Below are 21,254 nucleotides of genomic sequence, written 5' to 3'. Positions count from 1 at the left end.
TAATTGATTACTGTTCAAAGTGATCCTGACTTTTTCTGAGCAAATTTACCCCAAACGTCTATGTGTACCTTTGCACTTTTACATCACGTCCCGTTTTCAAAAACTCATGAAAGTATTTCCTTTCTTATTTCAGAAAACATCTTAAGGAATAACAGCACTTTAGACATGCTGCAGTAAATCCCATCAGACTGCTCAACAGTGCCTACTGTGGCTTCAACACCTGTCTTCTGCACACACACAAAAAAATTATTCTCATATTAGGCTTTTGTTTAACTGCATAAAACAAATTCCATATTTGCATTTGTATCTGTGAAATGTAATAACACAGCTTACATAACCCCTATCACAACTTATTTCTGTATATCAGTCTTAATAAAACTCTTGTTTAAATTCATTAGGTTGTATTGCAGTCAATCAATCAAAAGTCTACTGTTATTTTAAGTTGTCATTCAGTCTTGAAAGGTGAATTTTATTATCATTAAATGATTATAGGAGTAAGCTGCAGCAGAAGCTGTGGCAGGACGACACCAAGGAGTTCTGCAGAGGCATGAGGACTACAAATGGTTACAAGCTGTCGGTACAATAAAACAACAACAACAACAACAACAACAACAACAAAAAATTATCCTCTCTCTCTCTCTCTCTCTCTCACTCTCTCTTTCTCTCTCTCTCTCTCTCTCTCAAAGTTCAAGTTCAAGTTGCTTTATTGGCATGAAATTTGAGTTACAGTATTGCCGAAGCATTTAGATACAGAATAAAATATTAAGAATATCAAATAAAACTGTTGAATACAATCAATTATCCCTTTCGTATAGTGTGTATGGTGTATAAATATTTAGCAGCTAGTGTCATTGCCGTCTCATTCTCTCCAAGTATATAGAGTAGTTTCTCTGAGTCATTTAGAGACAAGAATGAAGGATTCAAAGCTTCAAACTGTGGGAAGAATGTTTCTCTTGTAGTGCTGTATTTGGGACAGACCAGAAGGAAGTGTTTCTCATCCTCGGTTTGATTCAGCTCACAGTGTTTGCACAGTCTCTCTTCTCTCGGTAGCCAGGATCTTTTATGTCGACCAATCTCTATTTCCAAATCATGATCACTGAGTCGATATTTGGAAAGGATTTGTCTTTCTTTTAATTTTAATTGCTTGAGTGATAAGTAATTTGCCAGTTTTGTGGTTCTGTTTAGGGCCGAATAACACTGGAGTTTGGTTTGGAGCTCAAATTCATTTTTTAATTTTTCATCATAATTATACTTCAGATTTTTGTCAATTAGTTTCTGAATGTTGGGGTTGTGATTGGAGTCAGACTCAGTTTGGGTTTCCTTCATCAGTTGAAGCACGAGTGTGTTTAGAGGATGAGACACTGTGGCGAGGAGGGCTTTATATTGAACAGATTGAGCGTCAGATTGAGTCAGGTGATGATAGAATTGAACAGCTCTTTTTTGTATTTCTATGTGTAAGGGGTATAAGCCCAGCTCAGTCCTGCAGGCGATATTAGAAGTGCTTCTGTTTACCCTTAGGATGTTTTTGGCAAATTCTAATTGTGTTCTTTCTATTAAACTTTTGTCCCAGTTTTCAAATTTTAATATTGGTCCCCAAATTTCACTCCCGTACAGTAGGATTGGTTTGATGATTGCGTGATATAATTTAATCCATGTTCTAATTGGTAATTTTAATTGGCCAAACCGTGCTTTAATGGCATAAAATGCCCTCCGTGCCTTCTCATTGAGGGCCTTGACGGCCAGACTGAAGCCCCCTGATGCTGAGATCTGGATGCCCAGGTAAGTGTAGATGCTGCTGTGCTCCAGGACTGATATCTGCTTCCCTGAGACCTGGCCTTCTTCTGGAACACCATGACCCTGGTTTTGGCCACTCCTCACAGTACTGTTTCAGCAGGGCCAGGCTGTGCTGGAGACCCTCGGCTGTGGGAGACAGCAGAACCAGGTCGTCTGCATACAGCAGGCACTTGACTTCAGAGTCGTGTAGAGCGAGGCCTGGGATGCTGTCGGAGCGCTCCAGAGCTTCTGCCAGCTCGTTGATGTAGATGTTAAACAGTGTTGGGCTCTCACTCCACGACCCTGCTGGAAGAACTCTGTTCTCAGATTCCCAATCTTGACCGCACATTTACTGTTCTTATACATGGATTCTATAATATCCAATGTTTTTCCACCAATGCCAATTTGTAATAATTTGTACAGTAAACCGTCATGCCAAATAGAATCGAAAGCTTTTTTAAAATCAATGAAACATGTAAATATTTTTCTTTGTTTGTCCTTTAGATTTTTGTTAATTAGAGTGTGGAGAGAATAGATGTGGTCAGATGTACGTTGTTTTGGTAAAAAGCCAATTTGTGATTTATTTAGGATGTTGTGTCTTGTGAGGAATGTCACTATGCGGCTGTTTATTATATTACAGAAGAGCTTAGCTAGACTACTGCCCACACAGATGCCACGGTAATTACTGGGATCCAGTTTATCTCCGTTCTTATATACGGGTGTGATCAGTCCTTCAGACCAGGCCTCAGGGAAGTCACCAGACCGTAAGATCAGATTGAATAATTTAGCCAGAGCTTGAGTTATGGAAGGACTGCTGAGTTTGAGCATCTCATTACTGATGTTGTCCTGTCCACATGCCTTCTTTAATTTGAGCTGTTTAATGTGCTCTGATATTTCTGATGTTGTTATAATCATGTCCAGTGGGTTTTGGTAATTTTTGATGGTTTTCTTTAGATCGTCTAGTTTTCTCTGTGTTTTAATTTGGGGCTGGTTGAGGTCTGGTTCTAGTGTTTGGTAAAGAGTTTTAAAGTAAGAGCTCCAGACTGTGCCGCTCTGGAGGAATGTGTCTGATTTGGGGCTTTCACATTTTTTAAAGAGATTCCAGAAATTGTTTTGGTCTATTGATTGACCGATTTCATGAATTTTAGCTTTATACTATTGATCTCTTTTGTTACAAATGAGTTTTTTATAATTTTTTAAGCAGCTGGAGTAGGCGAAGCATAGCGTCTGATTGGCCGGATCTTTATGCTTTTTTGTTAGCAAGTCGTCGAAGGTCTTTTCTGAGACATTTGCATTCATTATCAAACCACATATTCTTTTTAATTTCTGGTTTGTTTATTCTATGTTTGTTTGGTTGTTTAATGTTAGATATAGTGGCCAAAGTTTGAAATATGTAATTAAGTTTGGATGTTGCTGAGTTTATTCCATTAGTATCTGGAGTGAAATCTGAGGACAAAAAGTCATCCAGTATTTTTAGTATTACAGAGCTGCTCATGTTTTCTTTGAATTGTTCAGCGTTAGATTGGTTCCAGTTGAGTTTTGGTTTTAAGGGGAAGAGTTTTTCATGTTTGGGGGGAGATCTGACCCTGTCACAGGACTGTTTCAGGTAAAGGACTGTTTGACAGTGGTCAGAAATGGGAAGTTGAGGTCTGACTGTAAAGGCGTTAATAAAATTTGGGTCAATGTCTGTAATTGAGTAATCAACTACGCTGGCTCCTAATGTGGAGCAATAGGTGAATCTACCAAAAGAATATCCCCTGGTTCTGCCATTTATGACTTTTACAAAGCTTTAACATCTGCTTCCCATTTATGTTGATGACATTGTCATAACTGGTTCTCGGAGTAATGACTGGTGTTGACTGAGATACAATGTCCCCAAAAATGTGAGCATTATCTGTGGCGTTAACATAATCAATTTCTCTCCCAGTCCTTGCGTTTAGGTCACCACATACAAGAATACTTCCTTTGGACTGAAAGTGCAGGACGTCTCTTTGCAGCTGGAGAAAGCTCTCTTCTTGGTAGTTGGGAGAATCATGAGGAGGAATATAAACAGCACAGAGGTAGAGATTACTCTGTGGCAGGACAGATTGGATTTCAAGCCAAATCAGGGATTTTTCAGTTTTGACTGTTTTAATCAGGTGTTTTAGATGATCTTTGTGCCATATAAGTATGCCACCTGAATCACGACCAAATTTAATTTGGGAGTTTTTTTAGAGAGGGCACAGTGATTTCTCTGTATCCTCTTGGACAGTGCAAGCTCTCATTACTCCGACACCATGTCTCATGAAATATCACAATGTCTATGTCTTTTATATTATAAAGTAAGTCTTGGTCTGCAGTCTTGTTCCCGAAAGTTGAAGAATGTAAACCCTGTATATTCCAACAGCTAATTTTAAATGATTTCATAGTTAGATATAGAGAAGTGTGTGTGTGTGTATTACTCTTGTACATTATTTGACCAGTTTGGAGCAGGTGTCTTATCTGATTGAGTTCGGCGGCTGCAGGGTTCTGTGGCTGTTGGGTTACTGCAGCGTAGCTCTGATGCTGTGATGGCGGTCCAGGGGTCGAGTCCTGTCTGGTTCTTGGACGAGGCTGGATGTTTCTGTGTAGTTGGGAGCTGTTCTTGCTGTGCAGATTTCTGCTGTTTGTTCTTCCAAGTGCTGTGCTTTTCAGCACTCCTGCGAAAAGTTGTATTCCTTTCTTGTTGAGGTGTATGTAGTCATACATGTGATGGGGCCGGATGTCTTTATGGTGTGCCAGGTGAATATTAGTAATGAGTGCACAGGTTCTGGAAAGCTCTACGTTGTTTCCGTGGATCACATGAAAGGGCACATCAGTCCGTGGCAGTAACGTGGACAGAGTTATCTGAGCTTCTGGGAAGCGTTCTGAGGCTCTGATGGCCAGCTCTCGGAGCACAGGAGCCACGTTGCCCTTCGCTGCTCGTAGATCGTTTGTCCCTGTGTGGATTATGATGTGCTTGTACGTTTCATTCAGATTTTTATCAGATAAGATCTGAAGAGCCTTGCTAGAGTTCGGGGACCACATTTTCTGTGCTTTCATTTTTGGAAACGAGTTTCTGGTTGATGTATTTTCCGTTGGAGTCGATGAGAAGAAGGGCTTCTGCTTGGCTGGAGTTGTGAGGAGCTGATGAAGACTGAGGCTCGTCCACTGCAGCTGATTGCTGACCGTCTAGACAGGTCAAGTGTTTAGCATCAGATCCTTTGGAAGATAAATCATGAAGCAGTTGTTTATAAGTTCATCTTTCTTTCGAAGTTCAGATTTCAAGACAGACAGTTCTTCCTGCATTTCTGTTTTAATTTCTGTGATTTGTTGATTTGAGTTCCTTCAGCTCTTCTCTGGCTTGGTGAAGTTCCTTTGACATCTGCTCTTTGTTTCTCAGCAGATATTCTGTCTCTTGTTTTAAATTCATCATGTCCTTTGTAAGCTGCTCCAAGTCGCTGTTGTCTTTCAAATTGGACATGATTAATTCTCTTAGATCCACCATATCGATTTCCAGAAGTGAACATTTCTCCTTCATTTTTGACATGGGAGATTGAGTTAAGGCTGTTGCAGTTGTCTTCTTCTGGATGTCTTTTACGGGAGAAGAGTTTGTGTTTATATCTATATGGTCTTGTACGAGACTTGTATTAAGACATGTCTACTGTTTAATTTGTATAAAGTCAGCTGAAAATGCTTGGAGGGCAGGCTCTGAGCCTTGGATCATGACAGTGCCGTTGTGGTATAAGTTCAGAGATAAAATTCTTGATTCCTCATTTCCTTCAGCATCTTCAAATACCAGGATCTGTCTGCCTTTGCAGATGCCTCTTTTTGTGGTGAAGGTGAAGTGTTGGCAGAAAGCAGTATGCCATGAGGAGCTGTTCTCGGTGTAGAAGAGCAGGTTGGTCACTGAACTGCGGTCAGGGTCAGCAAACAGTGTTTCAGGACTGTCCTTGATCTGTTTCTGTCTGTGGATCTGTCTAGAATGCTCTGAGCTCTTCTGAGGGTACACAAAGGGGCGGGGCCTGTGTGCTGCAGCAGCCATTGCTGATTTTAGAATGTAAACAAATAACTGAAAAAAACTGTCTCTTTGTTTGTTTTTAAGAGTTTTTCTGTGAACTATATACAAGTATTGATCAAAATGTCCACTATATTAAAATACTGATCCAAATATGTGCACAAACAGTACAAGAAGATCAGAATGACCATCCTCATTGACATTGCCAGAGAAAAAAAAAACATTCAAAATATGCTTCCTGAAGTAAATCTTACTGATTGTTTCAAAAAAGATGTCTTTCCTTACTTTCGAGGGCTCTTGGTTATTTGTTGCTGCTTGATGTGTGATCTTCTCCTCTGTTTCTGTGAGGTTTAGTCTGTGAGTATCTTCAGACAGCTCTCGGTCTGGAAGTGTCTCAGTTTGAGAGATCTTCTCTCTGTGGCAGTGCTGTGGCCCTTTGAGTTGCTCTCATCTGATTGTCTTCTGTTGTTGTTGTTTTCTTGGTTAATTTAAACTCTTCTTGTGAATAATATCGATTGTAGGAGGTTTCCTTGTTTAAAATATGTCTGTCTTGTTTTAAAATAATATTAAAAGTTAAATGATCAGGAGCTCATCTTGTTGCTGCTGCTACTCAATGGATCTCTCTCTCTCTCTCTCTCTCTCTCTCTCTCTCTCTTATCATCCATTTATTTCAGCGGGAATTAATACTAACTTGGTTCACCAGAGGGAGCCACAAGATAACAATTCATTTTGGGCCTCAGTTTAAAATGTAAATCATACAATAGATTGAATTGAAGTAAACAAATAAATAATAATAATTAAAAAATGTCTGTACTTTAGTCTGTAATCTCAAAAATAACCTTAATTTTTATATATCCCAATGATACTGAAAAAGATTTCAGTTGTAAGACAACTTGCTGTCAAATTAACTTTATATTTGTGTATTGTAATATAGTACATAACTTGTTAAGGTTGATTGAGACAGATCTACACAAGATATTTTACAGCTCAATTCAGAGGCATAGATTCTGTGTATACAACATATGCATGAGCAAATGGGCCAGGGCAGATTGGGGGCCCACCGAGTGAGATATTTTAATCAAAAGGGGGAATTAATTCGATAAATATATTGAATCCCAAATCAGCTAATCAGTAAACCAATCAGCTGTGCCATGTGATAATGATGTCATTAGGTCAGAGTGAGTTAGACCTATCAGACTGCGCCAGGCTCCCAAGATGGCAGCGTTGTAGGAGGACGTGTGCTTGTCGCTCTGCGAGCAATTTCGAAGGGTTTATGATATTACTGCCATTTTTTTAAAATAATTTGATGGCAGAACCTTAAAAAGGAGAGGAGGGGAAGAAAAAAACGAAAAAAAAAAACGATCATATAGCAAGACGTAGTAATTGTAGGCTACCACGAATGCCCAAGTCTAAAAAGAAAAAGAGGAACACTGAAAGTTCAACGATTTCTCTACACGTGCCGCTAACCATGGAAGATAACCAGTCTCAAGAGTCGGTAGCCCAGAATCCTTTGAGTGGAGACGAAATGTGCTGGTATGAAACCACCCCAGAGCCATTGTCAGACACCGGTTTATTTCCCATTTTGGCGGTGGAGACACCAGAGAAGCCTGCCAAGAAAAGCAATCGTGAATCTCAGTCAGGTGGGCGAAACTGGCAGACGGCTAATGCTGAACTCATGGAGGCGATACGAGCCATGACCAGCAAGCAGGATGAAACACTCCGGAGAGTCTCTGCTATAGGCTTAACTACTGAAGCTACTTCCAAACGTGTTGAGGAGCTGACAACAACTGTCAAACAGCTTTCACTGGATGTTCAACAACACAAGCAAACACTGGAGAAAATGAAAGTTGCCAATACAAAGCTCCAAGAAGAAAATAAGCACCTGAGAGAAGCTGTTGCTGAGTGTCAACGCTACAGTAGAAGGTGGTCGCTTAAGATGCACGGCGTAAGGGAGTCAAGAGATGAAGACATCAGAGGCAAGATAATCGACATCCTTGAGAAAATGGCACCAAAGCTTCGTGAAGACTTGAAACAAGGCATTGACATCGTCCATCGCGTGGGGAAACTGAGAGATGACGGCGCTGCGAGATCAACTATAGTTTTGTTTGCCTTGCGTCGCCTTCGTGATGCCGTCTGGAAAGACGCTAAAAACTCTCAGTATCTGCAAGAAAATCGTCTCAGGATTACCGAAGCTCTTTCTCCGGAGGACAGAACGGCTCGGGAGAAGCTCTGGCCTTTGATCAAGAAGGCGTGTGAAGAAGGGAAAAAGGCTTCATTCCGAGGTGCTTCGGCTGTCATCAATGGAAAAGTTATTGACTGTCCGGAATAGCCTCGTTGGCTGAGCATCTTCTTTTACCAAGCCATAGGTAGGCATGAACACTCTGCCAGCGCCCTTTACAGACTGAGATGGTTGAGCACTTAATACTAGTGCTACCTTAACATATTCAATTCAATTCAATTCAAGTTTATTTGTATAGCGCTTTTTACAAAACAAATCGTTACAAAGCAACTTTACAGAAAATTATGTTTCTACAATATTTAGTAGTAGCTTGTAGTTTGTGCACATTTGACAGGATTTTAGAAAAAAAAAAAAATAATAATAATAATACAAGACGTAGTCAGCTAGACGATGAACTTTCAATATTATTAATTAAGTTATTATATGATTCAGTCACACATTTAGCAATAATTGTTAGTTCTGTTTGTTGATTCAGGGTTAGCATCATCTGAGGTCCTCTGAGGGTCAGCATCATCTCTTCTCAGGTGTTCTGGATCCAGACTGGAGCTTGTGTAAATCCTAGTTACCACGGGATGAAGATCCCAGCAGAAACAGAGAAACACATAGAGACATCATTAGCATAGCTGCTGATCCAACAAAGTAAAATTAGTTTAACCCAAGCTAATGAATAAAAATGCACCTTTGATCAGATGCAACTACACTCACAATTTAAAAGATACATTATTCGTATGCTTGGCGAAAGAGATGTGTTTTTAATCTAGATTTAAACAGAGAGAGTGTGTCTGAACCCCGAACATTATCAGGAAGGCTATTCCAGAGTTTGGGAGCCAAATGTGAAAAAGCTCTACCTCCTTTAGTGGACTTTGCTATCCTAGGAACTACCAAAAGTCCAGCGTTTTGTGACCTTAGGGTGCGTGATGGGTTGTAACGTGGTAGAAGGCTAGTTAGGTACGCAGGAGCTAAACCATTTAGGGCCTTATAGGTAAGTAATGATAATTTGTAACTGATACGGAACTTAATAGGTAGCCAGTGCAGAGACTGTAAAATTGGGGTAATATGATCATATTTTCTTGACCTGGTAAGGACTCTAGCTGCTGCATTTTGGACGACCTGTAGCTTGTTTATTGACGAAGCAGGACAACCACCTAGAAGTGCATTACAATAGTCCAGTCTAGAGGTCATGAATGCATGAACTAGCTTTTCTGCATCAGAAACAGATAACATGTTTCGTAGCTTGGCAATGTTTCTAAGATGGAAGAATGCAGCTTTTGTAACATTGGAAATATGATTTTCAAAAGACAAATTGCTGTCTAATATAACACCCAGATTTCTGACTGTAGAGGAAGTAACAGTACATCCGTCTAGTTGCAGATTGTAATCTACAAGATTCTGTGTAGTGTTTTTTGGTCCAATAATTAATATCTCTGTCTTATCTGAATTTAATTGGAGAAAATTATTTGTCATCCAATCTTTTACATTGAACGCAAAAAGTATGCAAATTTAACATATTTTTCTTTGGGTTTTTTTTTTTTTTCTCTTCATACAACTATATATTATCTCCTTGTCGGGCTCTAAATGAGATCATGTCGGTTTAATTTACTATGAGTGCAGCCGTCTTGAACGTTCTTGTTTCTAAGTTGACGGCTACTTGTACAACAGGGTTCTTGCTATTTTAAGGCAGGTTATCATCACCTTCTTGTAAGGTCTTTGCATACTTTTTGCGTTCAATAGCACTTTCAGGTAATTTCTGTTCTATATCTCTGTTCCTTTATGGACTTTTTGTTTAAACGTTTTAATGTCTTGTCTTTAAATGTGAGAGGTATTCGGGACTTAACAAAAAGGAAAGCATTATTTTTATTCTGTAAAAGGTCTGAAGCTGACTTAATTTTATTACAGGAAACACACTCTTGTGACTCTGATACAAGGTTCTGGAAAGCTCAATGGGGTAATGTTGTTCACTTTAGTCATGGTTCTAATCATTCTGCGGGTGTCTCAATCCTTGTGCATGGTTTCAAGGGGGATATTTTGGAAGTTGTGCCATCTAGTGACGGAAGATGGATAATAATAATAGTTAAGCAGGACAATACAGTTTTCATCGTTTGTAATGTGTATGGATTTAATTCACACTTTGACAACAAAAACTTATTCAATAACATTACTGGCAAGCTAACTACACCTTTATATGAATATAAATAATTTATAGTAAGAAATAAATGCAAATCTCTGCATGTGTGTCATTTACAATAAACATGATAGATAACAGTCCAGGAACAGGGAAAATAATAATGCAGTGTTTAAATGTATTAGGTGTAATATCCAGGCTCCAGTACAGCAGGTGGCAGTAAATGTTCAGCTCGCTCGAGATTCTCCTGTAAAACCCACGAAGAAGAAGAAAACGAAAGTAACTGCAGAAAACACGCAGATAGCAAGATAAAGCGTTGCTCGTTGGATTTGATGCATGTCATGTTCTAGAAAACATTTTTCATTTACAAGATTAGCTTTTGCATATACTACTTCTTAGTGCACAAGACTGCAAGTATGTTTTCAATAAGGGTGTTTTATTGAAAACGAATGTGTTTCTGAAGGTTTTTCCGTATTTCCGCTTCTGGTTTATGTTATTGTTTTCGTGACGCGAAATCGAAAGTGTTTTTAAACAAGCAATTTCTCATTAAGACCATTTGGTTATTCTACATGGCAGTGCATTAGTTTGTAGCTCACTTTATTTTATATAGTGTTTTTGTTGCTGTTGCTGCTAACTGAACATATTTCTTCTTCTCATTAACCTCATCATCTCCAGGTCACACTGAACAGCAGATTGTTGTCTCAAGCCAGTGCTGATCAATGACAGTTTAGCTGCAGTCTGTCAGAGAAGAGAGGAAAGATGAGTCTCTCACAGAAACAGAGGTAAGACTGAATCTGAGAATCACTTTAAACACTGCTGCACTTTCAGAGGTTTACTGGAACAAACTAAACCTTAACAAACTGTGTTTTATATTTACAAATGATTTGCAGAACTTCAGAGCTTCCTAATTAAAAATTATATTTATATCTTAAAAAGTGACAAATACATATATATATCTGAGAACTGAAAATCAAAATTGTTTACAGTTGCTCTTCAGCACAGGATTATGTACTTAAGTAAATTATTCCACCTCAGTGATGATGTTTTTTAGGTCCTAAATCTGTATATATATATATATATAGATTATTATACAACATCAGCTACACACACCTAAATACACTGTACATAAAATACAATAATCCACAACCTAATTAAATAATACAATAAATGACTGATTTCCTCTTTATTGAACTCAGTCTGGAGCTTCTTTCCAGTAACACAATCACACAAGCAGACACAAGGAGGTATACATTAACCATGACAAATAGATCATGCAGCCAAACATTAATATGTCTTTCCATCTCTCCATAGTCATAGATGGACAAATGCATGTCTATACTGTGCTTCATTACCATCCTCAACAGTGAAGCTCTTTAAATGAGACTGAAGGAGCTCCTGTAGTAAAGTGTTTTGTTCTTTGTGTCATTAGTGTAAGATCAGACTCACATGTGTCCAGCTCTGTGTCTGTGAAGAGTGACCGGTCAAAGGAAGAAGGACCATTCTTCAGTGAAGAAACAGCATCACGAACCAAATGGTATTTGATTTGTTTCTTATTTTTCTTCAAACATTGTCTTTGTCAGAAAGTGTATCAGTGAATAATTATCATAAAACGTATAGTCCATTAATGTATGACTTATTTATTGCTTTTCTCTTTCCTAAAATGTTTAAACTATATTTTGGTCATATTTTTTCCCCCTAAAAATTAAGTATTTGATTTATTTACTCTCAGGCTTCAGTATGAAACATTAGATCCAGATTTACAGTCTCACAGGAACCACAAGCATTTTACAGACAGTCTCCTGCAGATCTTCCAGGTAATAAAACACATTTTCACACATTTCACATAACACACATAAGCAAATATATTAGTGAATAAGAGTGTGACAACTTTTATTTAAATTTTTTCTTAAGAACCAATAAAATAATGAGAACCTATTTTTATTAAAATTTACAGCAAATTAATGTTTGTCTCACCTTGATTTTTGATGAATAATTTTAATAGCTGAAAAAAAAAAAAAATTGTTATCTTGCTTTGTAGGAACTTGAGAGCATAATAATCAAATTTCTTAAGAAAGAACTGGAAATGTTTAAGAAAATATTACAAAAAGAGGACATTCAATACTTTGTGAAGGACTTTAATGAGAACAGATGCAGTATGAAAGAAGCAGCTCTTGATCTCACGCTCTACTTCCTGAGAGAGATGAAGCAAGATGAAGCTGCTGATACTCTAGAAGGTAAGGGACTTGTAATCATCTGTTATTGTCACTTATAAATGTAGAGAGAAAATAAGATTAAACAATATCTGTATTTTTGTTTCTGTTTAGATGAGCTGATCTTCATTCATCAGCTAAAGTGTAGCCTAAAGAAGAAGTATCAATGTGTGTTTGAAGGAATTGCAAAGCAAGGAGACTCTACACTTCTGAAGAACATCTACACAGATCTCTATATCACTCAGGGTTGTAGTGAACAGGTCAATACTGAACATGAGGTGAGACAGATTGAAGTTGCTTCCAGACGTCATGAATCACAGGAGATACAGGTTGAGTGCAAACATTTGTTTGAAGCACCTGAACAAGACAAGCAGATCAGAACTGTACTGACAAAAGGAGTTGCTGGCATCGGAAAATCAGTCTCTGTGCAGAAGTTTGTTCTGGATTGGGCCGAAGGAAAAGAAAATCAAGATATCAGCTTCATATTTCCTCTTCCATTTAGAGAGATGAACTTAAAGGAGAAAGAAAAACTAAGTTTGATGGGCCTTATAACTCAGTTTTTCCCAGAGACAAAAGGACTGAAGCTAACAAGAAGAAATCAATTCAAGGTTTTGTTCATTCTTGATGGATTGGATGAATGTCGTCTTCCTGTAAACTTTAAGGATAATGAGACGTGGTCTGATGTTTCATCACCTGTCTCTCTGGATGTTCTCCTGACGAACCTCATCAAGGGAAATCTGCTTCCTTCTGCTCTCATCTGGATCACCAGCAGACCAGCAGCTACCAGTAAGATTCCTCCTGACTGGATCGACCGGCTGACAGAGATACGAGGATTCAATGATGCACAAAAGGAGAAGTACTTCAGAAAAAGATTCACGGATGAGAATCAGGCCAAAGAAATCATTGATCATGTTAAACAATCAAAGAGTCTCTTTATCATGTGCCACATCCCAGTCTTCTGCTGGATTTCAGCCACTGTTCTCCAGAACATTTTAGAGGAGAAAAGAAATAATGTTGTGAAAAACAATCAGGCTGATGATGTCTCCAAAACACTGCAGAAGTCAAATACTGAAGACACTCCTAAGACTCTGACACAAATGTACACACACTTCCTCAGATTTCAGATCCAGCAGAGCAGACGAAAGTATGATGGAGAACATACACCAGATGTTTCCTGGGATAAAGATGCCATCTTTTCACTGGGGAAACTGGCATTTGATCAGCTGGAAAGAAACAATGTGATCTTCTATGACACAGATCTGGAAGCCTGTGGTATTGACGTCTATAAGGCATCAGTGTACTCAGGCATGTGTACCCAGATCTTTAAGGAGGAAACCGGGATCACTATTGGTACCATGTACTGCTTCGTTCACTTGAGCATTCAAGAGTTTATTGCAGCCCTTTATGCACATCTGTTTCTAAACATCAACAAGAAATGTGTGTTTGATCAAGACTCTACAGAACAGGAAAATAAAAGTGAAACCATGATTGATTTGCTCAAGACTGCAGTGGACAAGGCACTAGAGAGTGATAATGGACACCTGGATCTTTTTCTTCGATTCCTCCTTGGTTTGTCACTCCAGTCCAGTCAGAGACTCTTACAGGGTCCGTTGATGCAGCAAAATGGAAATGAGCAGAGCAAAAAGGAAATAGTTCAGTACATCAAGCAGAAATTAGAGTCTAATCTGTCTCCAGAGAGATCCATCAATCTGTTCTACTGTCTGAATGAACTGAACGACCAAACTCTGGTGAAAGACATTCAGACCCACCTTAGCAAAGGAAGTCTCTCATCTGCTGATCTTTCACCTGCCCAGTGGTCTGCTTTGGTCTTTGTGTTGTTGACATCAGACGAGGAGCTGGAGGAGTTTGAGCTTCAGAAATTCAAGAAATCAGACGAGTGTCTCATTAGATTATCAGCAGTCATCAAAACCTGCAAAAGAGCTCTGTAAGTTATTTAATATATCTTGTCATGTTTTGTTCTCATCTTAAAATTACATGAATCTACATTGATACATAGCAGGCTTGGACACCATGATTTATAGTGATAATTAACCATACACCAGTTATAAGTAGGGGTGAGAATCACCAGAGGCCTCACGATACGATATTATCACGATACTTGTGTCAATATATTGAGATATTCTGAGATTCTGAGGTCTCTACATTTATTCATTTAGCAGACGCTTTTATCCAAAGCGACTTACAGATGAAGACAGTGGAAACAATCAAAAACAACAAAAAGAGCAATGATATATAAGTGCTATAACAAGTCTCAGTTAGGTTAACACAGTACACGTAGCATGGGATTTTAAATAATATAATAAATAAAAAGAAAACAGATAGAATAAAAAATAAAAATAAAAAAGAATAGAGCAAGCTAGTTAGAGGTCTTTACACACACACACACACATACATATACAATTGCATCATAAATGAAAATAAAATAGAATACAAAAAGATTAGAAAGGTAGTTAGATTTTTTTTAAGAATAGAATTAGAATAGTGAGTGTTAAAGTTAGAGGGTCAAATAAAGATGGAAGAGATGTGTTTTAAGCCGATTCTTGAAGATGGCTAAGGACTCGAGTTTTGAGTTGGGGAGTTCATTCCACCAGAAGGGAACATGTTACAGCACAGTATCGCTACTGCAAACAGGAGCAAGATTTTTTTGCTATTTTTCCTATTGACAAGACCTATTTCTCTCAAATATTGTTCACAAATCTGTCTTAATCTGTGTTAGTGAGCACTTCTTTTTCTATTTGCTGAGATAATCCATCCACCTAACAGGTGTGGCATATCAAGATGCTGATTTGACAGCATGATCAGCCTTTAGGCCCTTTCCCACTGTGATTCTGTGTCCCGGCAATTGTTGCACTTGTTGCTAGATTTTGCACTTTCACACTACCAGTGATTACCCGGAATATGTGCGTGCGTTCACACACAACCCCTAAAGGTCCTGTAAAGACATGTGACATCAGGGTGTGATGTGTAATGTACGAGTCGAAAACGCTAGGCACGTTAACGTTCACTTAAGATGGCGATCTCAGCTTCAGCGCAGAAAGTGAGGAACTAACTGATCTCTGCTTCATTACAATTTGCAAATTTTTTAGTAGAGAACATTGATCTGCCTTCAAAACACCTGGTAAAAGAGTCACGTGATATTGTGCATCATCACTACGACACACCCGTTACAGCATTAGTTCTGACTTTTGTTCACACAGAGCTCATTCCGGGACCGGTAATGTTACTAGGTCCCTAACCCTGGATCAATCCCGGGACGTGTTTGCGTTCACACAGAAGGCGACCCGGAAATTTACTGGGTCCAATGTTCAGTGTGAAAGGGGCTTTAGGCTGGCCACTATAAAAGGCCACTCTAAAATGTGCAGTTTTATTGTATTGATGGTTCGAGGGGGGTGTCCGAAAACCAGTCAGTATCTGGTGTGACCACCATTTGCCTCATGCAGTGCTACACATCTCCATCTGATAACTTTCCGCGATCCCGTCATCTTTATTTAAGAAGGTGACCCAAATGACTTTACCAGAAAGAAAAAAAAAACTCAACACCAGCATCTAGTTGATTTGTCAAGAAATTGATTTTATAATTCTACCAAGTAGTATACTAAGGTAACACTTTAGAATAAGGTTCCATTAGTTAATGTTAGTTAATGTATTAATTAACATGAACAAACAATGAATAATACATTTATTACTGTATTTATTCATCTTTGTTAATGTTAGTTAATGAAAATACAGTTATTCATTGTTAGTTCATGGTAATTCACAGTGCATTAACTAATGTTAACAAGCACAAATTTTGATTTAAATAATGCATTAGTAAATGTTGAAATTAACATGAACTAAGACTTATAAATGCTGTAGAAGGATCGTTCTTGCTTAGTTCATGTTAACGAAAGTAGTTAACTAACATTAACTAATGGAACCTTATTCTAAAGTGTTACCTATACTAAAAGATCCGTATTGCTGCGGAAAACATTGCTATACTATACCGTAAGGTTATAACCCCTAGTTATAAGTATATATCTATTTTAGGGTAAAGTCAAAACAATTTCTTGAACTTTTTTTTTTCCTTTAAAAACTGCAGTCCTTTGGAATTAAAGTGCAGTGCTGGTTTATTAGATTTACATGGGTTTTATGTAAAAATATATATTTTCAGCAAAATAAGCTGTTTAGTTAGCTACAGTAGAAGCACATGATGTTATTATAAAACACACTGTTTCTTAGTTGTTTCTACTCCAATATTCAGTTCAACTTCTGCTATAAAGGAGATATACACTTGCATAACCTTAATGCATAAATTATTAACCTCCAGATTCTCCACCTCAAGACACTCATCAAGATAATAGAGCAGCACTTTTAAATATATAACTCATTGCCATTAATGATATAAGCCTATTATTTATTTACATATTTTATTAAGTTTTATTTGAATCAATTTGAATCAATACAATTCTAATATATATGCAGTGTATTGGTATAAATTATTTTGTTGTATTTAACAAATGTATTACATGTATCTAGCTCTGTGATTTGATTTACTTCTCTTGTAGGCTAAATGATTGTGGCTTAACAGACAAAAGCTGTCCAGCTCTGGCTTCAGTCCTTGGATCAGATACCAATCTGAAAGAGCTGAACATGAACAATAATAATCTGCAGGACTCAGGAGTGAAGCTGCTCTGCACTGGTCTTAAAAATATTAATTGCAAACTAGAAATACTGAGGTAAGTTTTGTGACAATCATTAGTGTTTTGTTCATTTAAATTTGGACAATTTGCAGGCTTTAATTTCAGCATAAACTCCACATTTCAGGGCCATCATTTATCAACCGTGCATATGCACAGATGTGTGTGTAACGAGTGCGTAAGAACAGTCTCATGCAAAGTTAGGGATCTTCCGTCTTGTACTTTAACATAGGAATGTGTGTAAATATAAGCACAACTCTGAGCATGCTTAAGCAGAGAATCTAGTGCTAGAAATGGCAATACTACAAAAAGAAAGTGCTACTGTGTGTTTCCTGTGTCCTTTAATTGCAAATACTACATTTATAAATGAATATTTCAAGTTAGATGAGATATTTAGTCTTGTTTATCCCCCCAGGAAACAAGACTAAATATATTTTTGCTTATATATAGTAAATGCATCTTGTTGATTTAAAGTAAAAAAAGACAAAAATAATAAGGTATGCCTTTTTTTGCATGCAGCTGGGAAGTCATTTGAAATGTAGCTTTAGTGTCATGACTGATCTTGCTTTGCTGGAGGATTCTGCAAACGATGCTCTGTGCAGAAAACATGTTTAAAAAGAGCGCACTGATATGTTTAGTGAGTGCACAGAATGTCTTCTCAGTCGGTACTGCTTTCTTTTTCCATTATTTAGGGCAGGGGTGCCCAACCCTGTTCCTGGCGATCGACTGTCCTGCAAAGTTTAGCTCCAATCCTAATCAAACACACCTGAAGCAACTAATTAAGGTCTTCAGGCTCACTTAAAAATTAAAGGCAGGTGTGTTTGATTAGGGTTGAAGCCAAACTTTGCAGGATAGTCGATCGCCAGGAACAGGGTTGGGCACCCCTGATTTAGGGTGAGGACATTACACATTCACATGATTTATAAAGGGAGGTGTTGTCACCATATATGGTTTATTGGAGCCGTTTCTGAATGCAAATGACAGTGTTTAAATGTGTTTTTTTTAAGTCTAGATCTAGGCACGATGCTCTATTGCAGGATAAACACTGTACACTCAGCACATTGACATATATTATATCAATGTTACAAGGACATTTTTAAATTCTTGCTACTGGGTTTTTTTTGTGCATCTTGTATAAGAGATCGCTGACTGAATGAGTTGCCATCATCATCATCATCATCATCATCACCAGTATTTGTTAAATGTCAGCTAAAACATACTGGTAAATATTCAGATTAAAACTGAAGTGTTTTCTCTTCATGTAGTCTGAAGAACAACTGTATCACAGAAGGAGGTTGTCATGTTCTGGCTGCAGCTCTAAATTCAAACGCTTAAATTCTGACAGAGCTGGATCTGAGCAGGAATAAACTAGGAGACTCTGGAGTGACAGAAATCTCCAGTCTGCTGAGAAATTCACAGACACTACAGATACTCAGCTCTGAATTTGGTTAATCTAAACATGAATCAATGTTAAGCTCCAGCTGGTCTGTAAACTGGTGTGTTGGTGTAGATATGTTTATAAAATATTGACAAACGGATGGATTTTTGGAGGTGATGGGAAATGTTAATATTCTAATGGTGTAATGCATGTTTTTATTCGTTCGTTCGGTTCATTCATTCGGTTCATTCGGTTCATTCATTCATTCGGCTCATTCATTCATTCGGTTCATTCGGTCTTTCTGAAGAGTTTCAGACTGCAGTATCACAGAAGAAGGTTATAATACAGTTGCAATCAACATAATTCAACCCCCTTGACCTGCTAGACATTTTGCTGCGGAGAATATAATTTTATGAAAACAGATAACAAAGGCATTAGTAAAGTTTTAAAGTTTGTTAGTACACTTTTGTGTGATTCTCAGAATGGAACATTGAATCATGATGAAATTCAAATTGGATCTAAACATTCATGTTCAGAATTATTAACCTCCCCCCCAAAAAAGTCAAATTTTATTAATAAAAATCACCAATAAACGCTGTTGTGTTTAGCAGCTTCTGTCACCTCTCTACTACAGTCTTGGCTCATTCCTCACTTGAAAAAGCTTCCAGATCACTGATAATCTTTGGTTTTCACATTGCCACTGCTTTCTTTAAATTCATCCAGATATTTTCAATGAGAGTTAAATCTGGAGACTGAACAAGCCACTCAAGAACATTCTATGACTGATCCCTGAACCAAGCAGTAGTAGATTTGGATGTGTACTTTGGGATGACTTTCCTGCAGGAAAGTCCATTGATCATGAGCTTAAGTCTTTGCACCAAAGGCATTACAATTCTTGTCAAAATGGCCTGATACTTCAAAGAATCCATGATGTCCTTCATACAGTCATGATTTCCACTTCCTGCTGCAGTAAAACACCCCATAACAGCACTGATCCACCTCCAAGTTTCACGATGGAGATGGTGTTCTTCTGCTTATGAGCTTGGTCACATCACTCCATAAAACATTCCTCCAGAGCTCCACAGGTCTACACAAAGAATTTTAGCAAGTTCAAGTCTGCCTTTTGTTCTTCTTGATCAAGAGTGGTATTCTCCAAGATGTCTCAACATGGCCATACTTGTCTAGTGTTCTTCTTACACACTGCACTGAAATGGTTTTCCTTCTTTCATCGGGTCATTTTGCAAGTCTTTGGCTGTACATTACAGGTTTTTCTTCAACACACTAAAAAGGTTTTCTGGTACAACTCACTTTTAGATAAGGAATAAGGCTGAGGGTTTTTAATGTCTTGGAAATCTTCTTACAGCCTTTACAGACTTTCTAAAGTAATACAATTATTTATTCTCTATAACTTTTGTGAGATCTCTGTTGACTTCTTCCATTTTTGCTACTCAACTTCAGCACATGCATGGGTTAAATCTGTGTATGTGTAACAGCTCAAGCTAATTCTGTTTTTATTAGAGTTTCTAAAGACATAATTGTGTTTTTAAACTATTTTATTCTCCACCATGCAAATAATACATAAGAGATACTCCACTCCAAAATGAAAATTTACCCCCATGTCGTTCCAAACCCGTTAAAGCTTTATTCGTCGTTGGAACACAATTGAAGATATTTTGGATGAAAACCTGGAGGCTTTAGACTGCCAAGTAAAACAGCAATGTTGAATAAGGGTTGAATAATTGTGACACATCTCTGTTATTAAAATCTTATAACTCAAAAATGATACATTATATAAGATTATATATTGACATTATGACTTATTACTTTTGAAACCAGTGAACTGTTATAGATGTGATTTAGATTTTATCCTGGGTCTTCATAAAAGCTTGTATTTGTAAAGTACTGCAGTTTCTGAGGGGTTGAGTAATTTTGATTGCAACTGTAGGTTATAATTGTGGAAAATTAAAAATGCAAAAATTTAAAATTGCATTTGTTGTAGTTTACGTTTACACATTTATAACTTTACCCAGCTTTACTGTGAAAAGAGTCCATTCAGGTCAAAAATCCTGTAATGCATCTTTTTATTTTCTTCATTCTAGAACATGTACTTGTGTGACAATCTGTGTTATAATGAAGAATGACATCTTTTCTAATAGGCTTTCAGACTGCAGTATCAGTGAAGAAGGTTATAAAGCTCTATCTTCAGCTCTGAGATCAAACCCTTCACACCTGATAGAGCTGGATCTCACAGGAAATGATCCTGGAGAATCAGGAGTGAATCATCTCTGTGATTTACTACAGGATCCAAACTGTCAACTCAAGTCACTGAGGTGAGACCTGATTAAATAATATAAAATCAATTATACAAATATTTAAAACGTATTATAAATATTAGGGGTTTAACGGTACTTGTATTCGTACCGGACCGTTTCGGTACAGGGCTTTCGGTACGGTGCACGTGTGTAACGAATGACGGAATGCAATATTTTGTGCGTGGAAATAAGTACATTTTCGTGTTTCCAAATTAACATATTAAGTGGCGGAAGTCTCCGCGTTCAGCGCAAATCCCGCCCTGCAGCTGATTCTATAATGCCGGCAACACACTGGATGCGTGGAGCAATTGTGTCGCAGTTGCGTGGCGTGTCCGTTTTTAATTCCGCTCCCATGTTAACAGGTTAGAGCTTGCAGACTGCCTGCATGAGACGCGCGGAAAAAACGTGCATGCTAGAAATAGAACCGACGCCTAATTTTCACGCGACACGTGTGCGTGTTGGAAGCGTTTCCAGGCAAAATAGAATAGGAAAATATGTTTATATGTAA

This window comes from Carassius auratus, unplaced genomic scaffold, assembly GCF_003368295.1.
Source record: "Carassius auratus strain Wakin unplaced genomic scaffold, ASM336829v1 scaf_tig00217063, whole genome shotgun sequence".
Classification (NCBI taxonomy): Eukaryota; Metazoa; Chordata; class Actinopteri; order Cypriniformes; family Cyprinidae; genus Carassius; species Carassius auratus.
The sequence above is the reverse complement of the archived record's forward strand: the minus strand, read 5'-3'. Positions refer to the sequence as shown.